At 39.4% G+C, this 8,817-nt stretch overlaps 1 long non-coding RNA gene across 1 annotated transcript; it reads right to left on the bottom strand.

The window, feature by feature from the left end:
• Positions 1-5,605: 5,605 nt before the first annotated feature.
• LOC110698179 lies at positions 5,606-7,310 on the bottom strand. Its single transcript, XR_002506677.1, has 3 exons — positions 6,572-7,310; positions 6,113-6,463; positions 5,606-5,860 (listed from the first exon to the last, which is right to left on the bottom strand). It is a non-coding gene; the product is annotated as an uncharacterized LOC110698179 (long non-coding RNA).
• Between the last annotated feature and the right edge of the window lie 1,507 nt (positions 7,311-8,817).

Genomic DNA, 8,817 nt, shown 5'->3' with positions numbered 1-8,817 from the left:
AACGTCTGCCGTAAATGGGAATTATAACGACAACACTCGGGTGGCTAGGTCCTCTTAGTAAGGGAAGCTAACAATGCAAGACTGGGAATGTCCCCCTACTAATAATAGTGAACATGTCTTTGTTGTGTACAAGGCCTCTCGAAGAGCGAGACTGTGAAAATGCATGGCCGTGCTTAGATGGATTTTGGAAATCATCTGCTTATTGACAGTCGAACTCGGAAATCGAGAAAAAGTTTTGGACGTAATAAGGATGACGCAGAATCTTACCTTATAGTTCATGAAGAGACATTAAGTGACATAGGAAATGGGCTATACACTAATTGCACACTTGTCCGGAAAGACAAGTGGGAGATTGAAAGGAATGGTGCCCTTCCAACAAGTTTATTATTCCAATAGAGGGTTTAGAATTATTAGAAAGCTAATTCTTCAGTGAGCTCAAGTGATCGGAATGCCAAGGTGGAGGCCCCTTCCAATCAATAATATTAATGTTTAATTAATATTACAACTTAATCTTGACTGAGCCCTTCGGGTCACACCCAATCGAGTAACCAATCCGAGACGACGAATCAATCCAAAGGATTAGATGAGTCATTAGAGTATTACGAACAAAGACGTCGGATGTTGAGCTTAGAGCGTCAAAACCGAGCGTTGCAAGTCGAGTCGAGTTTAGAGTGCGACGAGACAAGAAAAATCAACAAGCGACAAGTTCGAGCTAAGCCGTAGCCTCGCATTGGCCTACCATAGGAGTGCTAGGCTAGCCTAGGCTACGCACCATGCCGAGCTTGCTAGCAGCGCTAGCTGGTGTGGCATGGCCAGCATTGCTAGCGCACTAGGCGTGCTAGCATGCTAGTGCATCGCACATAGTAGCCTCTCGCACCTCGCAGCCTCTTGCACAACAGCCACGCATCGCAGCATCGCACTAGAATTGCAGCGTGTTATGTGTTGTTGTTGTGCATGCTTGAGTGATGGGCATCACAGCATGGTGGGTGCTGTGGTTGTGCATGCTTGTGTGTTGGGCATTTCCTAGCACAACCAGCAGCTGCAGCCCGCATTGCATGCGTGGCTTGCTGGCTTCGTGCATGCGTATGCAGGCTGGCTAGCCAGCCCAGCCAAGGTGCTAAGCGCCAGCTAGTCAGCCTTGGCAGCCAAGGCAGGCTGGCTGCCAGCTTTGGGTGGGCTGCTCATGGGTTTTTGGTGGGGACCGATTCTTGGTGGCTTTGCTTGGTGAGAAAGGAGTATTAGTTCCCCCCCCTTTGAATGGTCCTCACCAACTCTTAATCACCCTTTGCTACTTGGAGCTTGTTGATTGCTTTGCATTTTAATTTTTTTGGATTAAAATAAATTGGTAGAAAAATGCAATTCTCCCACATTGATGGGAAAAGGAGAGATCAAGGCTATCTTCCCTATAAATACCCAAGTTTTAGGTTTGGGAAAAATCACTTGAGTCTAACTCAATAAGGCATCTCCCTATAGGTGACAAAACCAGCGTTCTGCGACAATTCCATCGCGCCGCGGCAGCCTTGTCACCCCGCGACAAAACCAGCGTTCCGCGACAATTCCATCGCCACGCGCTGGTTCAGTTTTTTCTTTTTCGACTCTTTGTGTCGAGTCAAATTTCCATAATTAACCGATTTAGTGAACAAACGAGGTCTTAAGTTAGTCTTTGCTTGAGTCTAATCACATATTTAGTCCTATGGTCATTACACGAGTCTTAAACATGTCACTTTCACCCACAAGTCTTAGCACACACTTTGTATATGTCTTTCAGCATGACCATGTCAAGAGTCTTGTATGCGTTTTTCCGTCATTTTTTTAGGGGGGTAAGGTTGATATTATCCTCCCAACATAAACCATGTTGCTTAAAAAACTTGATTTGATCCCCATACTTGATTCCCAAAATATGCACCCATTTTTTACTTTTTCAACCCAATAAAAGTACGAGTCAATTTGAGTCAAGTCATTAAAAGAGTCCATGGTTTAATTATACAGCGCTTGGTCAAGGAGAGAAGGGAGTTTAATCAAGGACAACACTTTCATTCGAGTACTACACTTCGATAAACCGGCTCGAAAGAATAGAAAAATAAGAATAATGGCTAGTCAAGAAGATTTTGAGAAACTTCAAGAAACTGTGAATAGACTTGATGAAATGCTCAAGGGACTCACCACCCGAGTCGATGACCTTAATAAGCAAGTACCAATTGAAACAGTCAAGCGCATGGAGGATAGATTGAGTCAAATCTACAATGACTACAAGTGCTTTGGTATAAGCTCTAAAGGGGTCTCAATGGATAAGGAACTTCTTTCGCAGAAGTTCTCTGCCAATGACATCCCTAAATTTAAAGCTACTGACAACCCTTACTTCCACTTAAGGGCTTTTGAGACAATTATGGAGATCAAGGGGATTGACAAGAAAATTTTCCCCTCGCTCTTCCCTCTCTCTTTGGAACCAGTATGCCAACAATGGTTCTTTTCCATAGGCACTGAGAAAATTGCTACTTGGGATTCTATTACACATGCTTTCATTGATAGATACAAATGTAATATTCAAGTAGAAACCGATCATAAGGAACTTGAAATTCTTAAACAAAAAGAGAATGAAGGTTTCACTACCTTTTACAATAGATGGAAAGAAACTTCCGTTAGGATGATTAAAGTTCCAAGTGAGAAGGAATCTGTAAGGATGTTCATTAAGAATCTCCAAGAAAAATACCAAAAATATTTGAAATATCAATGCAATTTAAACACTTTCAAAGTTGTCTATATAATAGGCATTGAAATTGAGGATGATCTTGCGAAATAGAAAGCTGCTAACAATAGTAACAACAGTGGCTGGAAAGGAAAGAAGAACGACAATCCTTCTTCTTCCAAAAATACCCACTCTAGTAACAATGTTAATACCTTTAATCTAAATGATGTCCTAGCTAAGAATAATCAAGGGCAAAGAAAGCAATTTAGAAGAAAGTTCACCCCTATTGGGATGAGCTATGATACCGCCTTTGATCGACTTCACGCCAAAGGACTTATTACGCCCATTGGACCTATGCAAGATCCTCCACTTGCAAAGAGACCGTCCAATTGGATTCCAAATGCACACTGCAAATATCATCAAGGTAGGGGCCACTCAACTGAAAGTTGTTGGAAGTTAAAGGAAGCTATCCAATACTTGATTGATAATAACAAACTTCCAGTACCTCCTTCTAGTAAAAAGCCAAGCGTCAACAATTCTCCGCTTTCTGATTCCTTGGCTATTTTTGATGAACAGGATCCAAAAGATCCATCACTCCTTATTAAGTCAGTTGAATATCCTCCCATGGAAGAAATTCATGCCATTGAAGAAGAAGAGGAGATTTTCTTCGATGCCATGAGTGATTTTCAAGAATAGACCACCAATGAAGACATTGCCAGTCCCTCCCAAAATTCTATTAATGTGGATTTGAATAACCTTTGTGATGCCCTCCAAGAATTAAGCCTTGAACTTCAAGTCCTTTATAGGAAAGTAAAAAAGATTGGATGAAAACCAATCCTTAAAAGGAAGTGCAACCCCTCTTCTTCCTCTTATAAACCAAACACCATTGGAAGAAAACCATTTACTTTCAACGTTGTTAAGCCACAAGTATCAAGGAATAACATGGCTTACACACCTATAGGCACCACTTATGAAAGAGCCTTTGACATACTCCTTGAAAAAGGTAAAGTTAAGCCTCTTGAACCAAGACCATTTGAGTCCTTTAAAAGAATGGACAGAGTTTACTGCAAGTACCATCAATCTAGAGGTCACACAATTGAAAACTGTTTTATGTTCAAGGAATACATTCAAAGACTCATAGACAATGGCAAACTTTTCATCAACATCCCAACATTAGAAAGCATCTGAGATAGTGATGTCAACATCAATGGAATTTGGGACAGTGATGATAAGGATGTATATCTCAAAGATATGGTGGAATCACCACTTGCTGCACTTTACCCTGTTGAAGACAATGATGACGTTTGGGATGAGGACTCCCCAATCACTGTGCTTACAAGGTCTAGGAGAGTGCAACTACTAGTCATAACTCACTAGGCCAAAATTGCTAATCAGCACCAGTTCAAAACCCCCATTTCGCACCGGTTTTGAACTGGTTCTGATTTAAGGGATGCCAAATCTCCGGACTTTCGCACCTGTTCTTGATGAAAACTTATTTTTCGCACCTGTTGTTGATGTGAACCGGTGCGAAAAGTCCCCAAAAATATTAAAAAAAAAACTTTTAGCACCGGTTCTTGCTTTGAACCGGTGCGAAAAGTGGCAAAAAAATTATAAAAAAAACGTTTAGCACCGATTATGTTACAAAACCGGTGCCAAAAATGCCCAAAAAAAAAATAAAAAAACACTTTTTTTTTTTTTGCATTTTTTTCACTTAAATTGATATATAAACACTAACATACATATAAAGTTACATATTTTCATTAAAAAAGGCTGTAATATAACAATTTTATAGATTCCTGAACACATACGGTAACTCAGCAACACAGCAGCACTGCAGCAAGTGGCAGCAGCCCCTAGCAGAACAGGCCAACAGGTGGCAACAGACCAACCTGCAGAAAACATTAGGCACCAACAGCAGCTACACCAAAAGAAAAACAGTAACACCCCACCAACAGGCAGTCTAACAACAGCAGCAACAGCTTCAAAAGCCCAAGAAGAAAAGCACTAAACCCCACGCAGGCCACAAGCACAGCAGCACCTTGAAGCCAAAAATAGGCAAGAGCCAACCCAACACCAAACAGAAACAACAAAACAGGGGAACCAGCAAGAAAAAAACAGCTGATCAGCCATTACGAGTTCAACACTGAAACCAAAACCAGTAGCAGTAGGGAACCAGCAGCAGCCATGAGCGAAAGCCAGACCAGGCCACCCAGCTACCCAAACAATGAGTAAAAACAGCCCCCTTCCTCTCACATCCTTACAAAATTGCATCAGCCACCGATTGAAGCCTGTCAGCACTACTACCTTGACTACCAACATCAGCCTCCCTCATCAAATGATCCTCTTGCTGACCTGCTTTTCCATTCTCCCTTTGATGCATAACTCGACCAGCCTGCAAGCAAATACTCACTCCTTGATCAGGAACTGGTTTGCCAGAAAAAACACCTTGCTTGCTAGATTCTTGCATCGGCCTGTAACAACCAATGCAGTACACAAGTGATAAAAAAGTCATGAATAAGACAATGACATCTCCGCAAGGAAAACATTGAGCATGATGCATGAACAGAGAAAAGATGAAATTTTAAAAAGAACAAATTACACATCAATAATATTAGTAGATGAAACTAATTCTGTGCCATGATCCGGCGTCCAGCCAAAAACAATTGGAGGCAAGAACTGGTGATAGATGAGGAAAGTTGCAACCACCACAAGCTGTTATTTCCAGTGTTACAAGGCCATTATACTATCAATTTTTTCAATAGCCCCATAAAAAAATAAAAAGTATCAATCCTATAAATCTAAAAAATGCAAAACAAATGAAGAGATTCAGATATTAGCACCATTCATAAAAATGGAGACAGCCTCAACATCCCGTTAAAGAATATAGAACACTTGAGGGAGATTAGGGGAATATATTACAATTTTTGCATATCTAGACGATCTTTTGATGAGATCAAGTAGTATAAGTGTAAAACATACACAACACGAACCAACTATATAGCTCAAATATACATCTTAGGAAACATGTATTCCCAATTCAAGGATAATCTTTAAGGACTTGCATCAAAATCAACATATGTAAAATAGTACCTGTCCTCGACTAAGCATTTCAGATTTCTTCAATTTTTTCATGGCATATATATTTCCAGATTTCTTTTCCCGGCACAGTTGGACCTGCAGAATGAAAAATTAAAACAATATGAATAATTTAATAACATTATAATTCTCTATCTGTAAGCCAACAGGAGTTTTCTAAATAGGCGAAAAACAAGAAACAGAATATCAATAACCAAAAGTACATTAATGTAGGTGCAAATCAGTGGCTTTGGGCCTCTGGGTCAAATTCAGCCAAAAAAGAATGCTAGTTTACTCAAAATCACAGAACATTAAGCTCATTAATAATGACTCAATTTATGAAGTACTTACAACAGCCAACACACTTCCCAATGCAGTGATTAGTGCCGTTAGAACGAGCTGTAAAGACAAGGATCACTTGTCCCACCTAAAACAAGTAACGAAGATCACGAAAGTCGCAATATAATAGGAAAGCATCTCAAATATCCTTATCCCCTCCCTTTGATGGACGAAGTCATGTCAAACTCAAGCAGCACCTACCTTTCTGGAGATCACGAACTTGATGTCCCTTAGGAACCCCGCCATAAATGCAAGTATTTCTAATCCTTGATGAAGTGCCAAACTTAGTGGTTTCTTGTTGTATTTGTACAACACGTTCCCTAGTTGGAGCCAGAATTAACACAATTGGACCATCACCAGGAGCTGAAAAATGACACGAACTTAAGTTAAGAGAATTAAGAGGCAAAGACGGACAGGTTTAGCAGATCACTTAGAAATTTTAGTGCAAGACTTAAAGAGAAGCATGCTTACATAAAATTGGCTGAGCATTGACATGTACAATAGCAGGTAGCAAGTAGGCAAGTGTTTTCCCTAATCCTGTTTCAGCAAGACCAATAAGATCACGACCCTTTAGGGCCATAGGCCATCCTTGAGCTTGAATAGCAGTGGGTTCAGTAAAGCCAGCTTTCTTAACCTCTTCCATGACATAATCTGCAGTCGAGAAGGCAAACAATTTATAAGTCAATAACTGGATCTAACACCCACAAATGCTCCAGACCAGGTGAGAGAGAGAGATGGACACTTAACACTGCAGAAGCACCACATCAAAATGGCAATTTCTGCAAATCTAGTTTGTAAATGACAGATAAGTTCATCATTGAAAGCTCAACAAGTAGCAGGATAGTACTCTGACTACAATTTGACACCCAATCCAAGAGATGATTGCTATCCAAAGACAAAAAAAAAAAAAAAAAAAAAAAAAAAAAAAAATCAAGACATGGAGTATATTAAAATTGTAATCAATAAAAACTAAAGCACATTGCAAACTCTAAAAGCCTGTTTTTAATTAGAAAGTGTAATTAAAAATTAAGGTTTGTAAACGTCAGCCTCATGCAAACTCATTTCTTGCTCATTTGGGTAAAAGGACACATCATCTATCATCTATCATCTCTAAAAATTATTTAGAAGATACGTAACTTTTCAAAAAGATCATCATTTAGATCCAATGCCAAATCCTCTGAGATATTCCTATTAGTGAAGGTTGCTTCTATTCATACCCAACAAAGCTGAACAAGATTCATAAGCAAATTTTAACTAAGCATTACAAAAGTTAAATAAATTGTCTTATTAAACTGTCAGTCATTTTATATCTACAGTTAAATACTAGTTGAATAGTCCAACTCCTTACAATTGAGCTGTATTTCAAGAATGGACAAGCCATTCTCCTTATTATGAACATAAATGGCCATAGATTCAAAACTGGCCTAGATATTCATGTATTTAAGGTGGCAAGCTGAAGATGAAATGCAGCCTCCTTCATTCAACACCAAACCTTAGATCTAAGGATATAAAAAGCACGATAAAGGGTAGGAACCAAAGCAAACCTCATAAACTTTTGAGCACAACAGCCTTGGAAGATCGCAGGTATCATCATTCAATGTTGGGTCCAAGCCTGCATAAAAAGACAAGTGATAGAGTTTCTTGCAGAATAGATACTGATGAGAGACAGAGAAATGAGGATATTACAAACCTAGTACTTTAAAAACTATGAAACAACAACTAAATCATCAGTATGTCGACAAGGAAATTTGTGAGTCCCGGGTACCAACATCTGAATGTAGATTCAACCAAAAACCTTCCACGTCTCTGGTAAAATTTGGACTCCTTTTTTAATACAAAACTGCAAAGGGCAACAACAACCAGTTGGTAAACTTCAAATTCAATTATTCATCTCCAATTCCACGAAACCACCACCGCAACCCCTATCCATCTCCAATTCCCCCAAAATTTTACAAACAGCCTCGAGAAATCAGGAAACCCTTAATTTCTTCCAATTAACCCCAATTGGCAAAAATCCCTCAAACACAGAACAAATTCACGAGTAAATCCATTAAAAATCAATCCAATAACATATGAATAACACATAAATAATTGAGAATTAACGAAATTTTATAATGGATGAAAATACATAAGAAATTTGTAATAGAAGTGCTAATAGAGATCTAAAATAATTGAGAATTAATGAAATAACTTAATATCACACCTTGACGGAGGAGGCAACGACACCGAGCAAGAACCGAAAGTCGTGGCGGAAACAACATCAACTACCTCATCACGACACTCAATATTACTCTTCCTTTTCTTCTTCCTCAAGGTTTTTTTGCCCTTTGTCCTCTCTCATTTGCCCTCTGTCCTCTCTCTCTCCTCCATTAAAGCGTACGCATCTGCCTCTCTCTCCTTTCCTTTTATAACCGGTTTTTTTTTTTATTTTTATTTAATGACACTTTTCGCACCGGTTCGAACTAAACCGATGCGATTTACTCACTTTTCGCACTGGTTTTGTAAAAACCGGTGCGAAAAGTCTTTCCCTCAATCCCGTCTACTCTTTTCCGCACCGGTTTTTAAAAACCGATGCGCATTTGGCGGTGCCCATTTAAGTTTTTCTACTAGTGACTGTACCCATACCTACAACTCAACAAGCTCCAACATCAATCGTAGAAGACAATGACATTGTCAAGCAGCTCTAAAAGACTAAGGTCGAGATGAACGTTTGGAAA

This window comes from Chenopodium quinoa, unplaced genomic scaffold, assembly GCF_001683475.1.
Source record: "Chenopodium quinoa cultivar QQ74 unplaced genomic scaffold, ASM168347v1, whole genome shotgun sequence".
NCBI lineage: Eukaryota > Viridiplantae > Streptophyta > Magnoliopsida > Caryophyllales > Amaranthaceae > Chenopodium > Chenopodium quinoa.
This window is presented reverse-complemented; position numbering and strand designations above follow the sequence as displayed.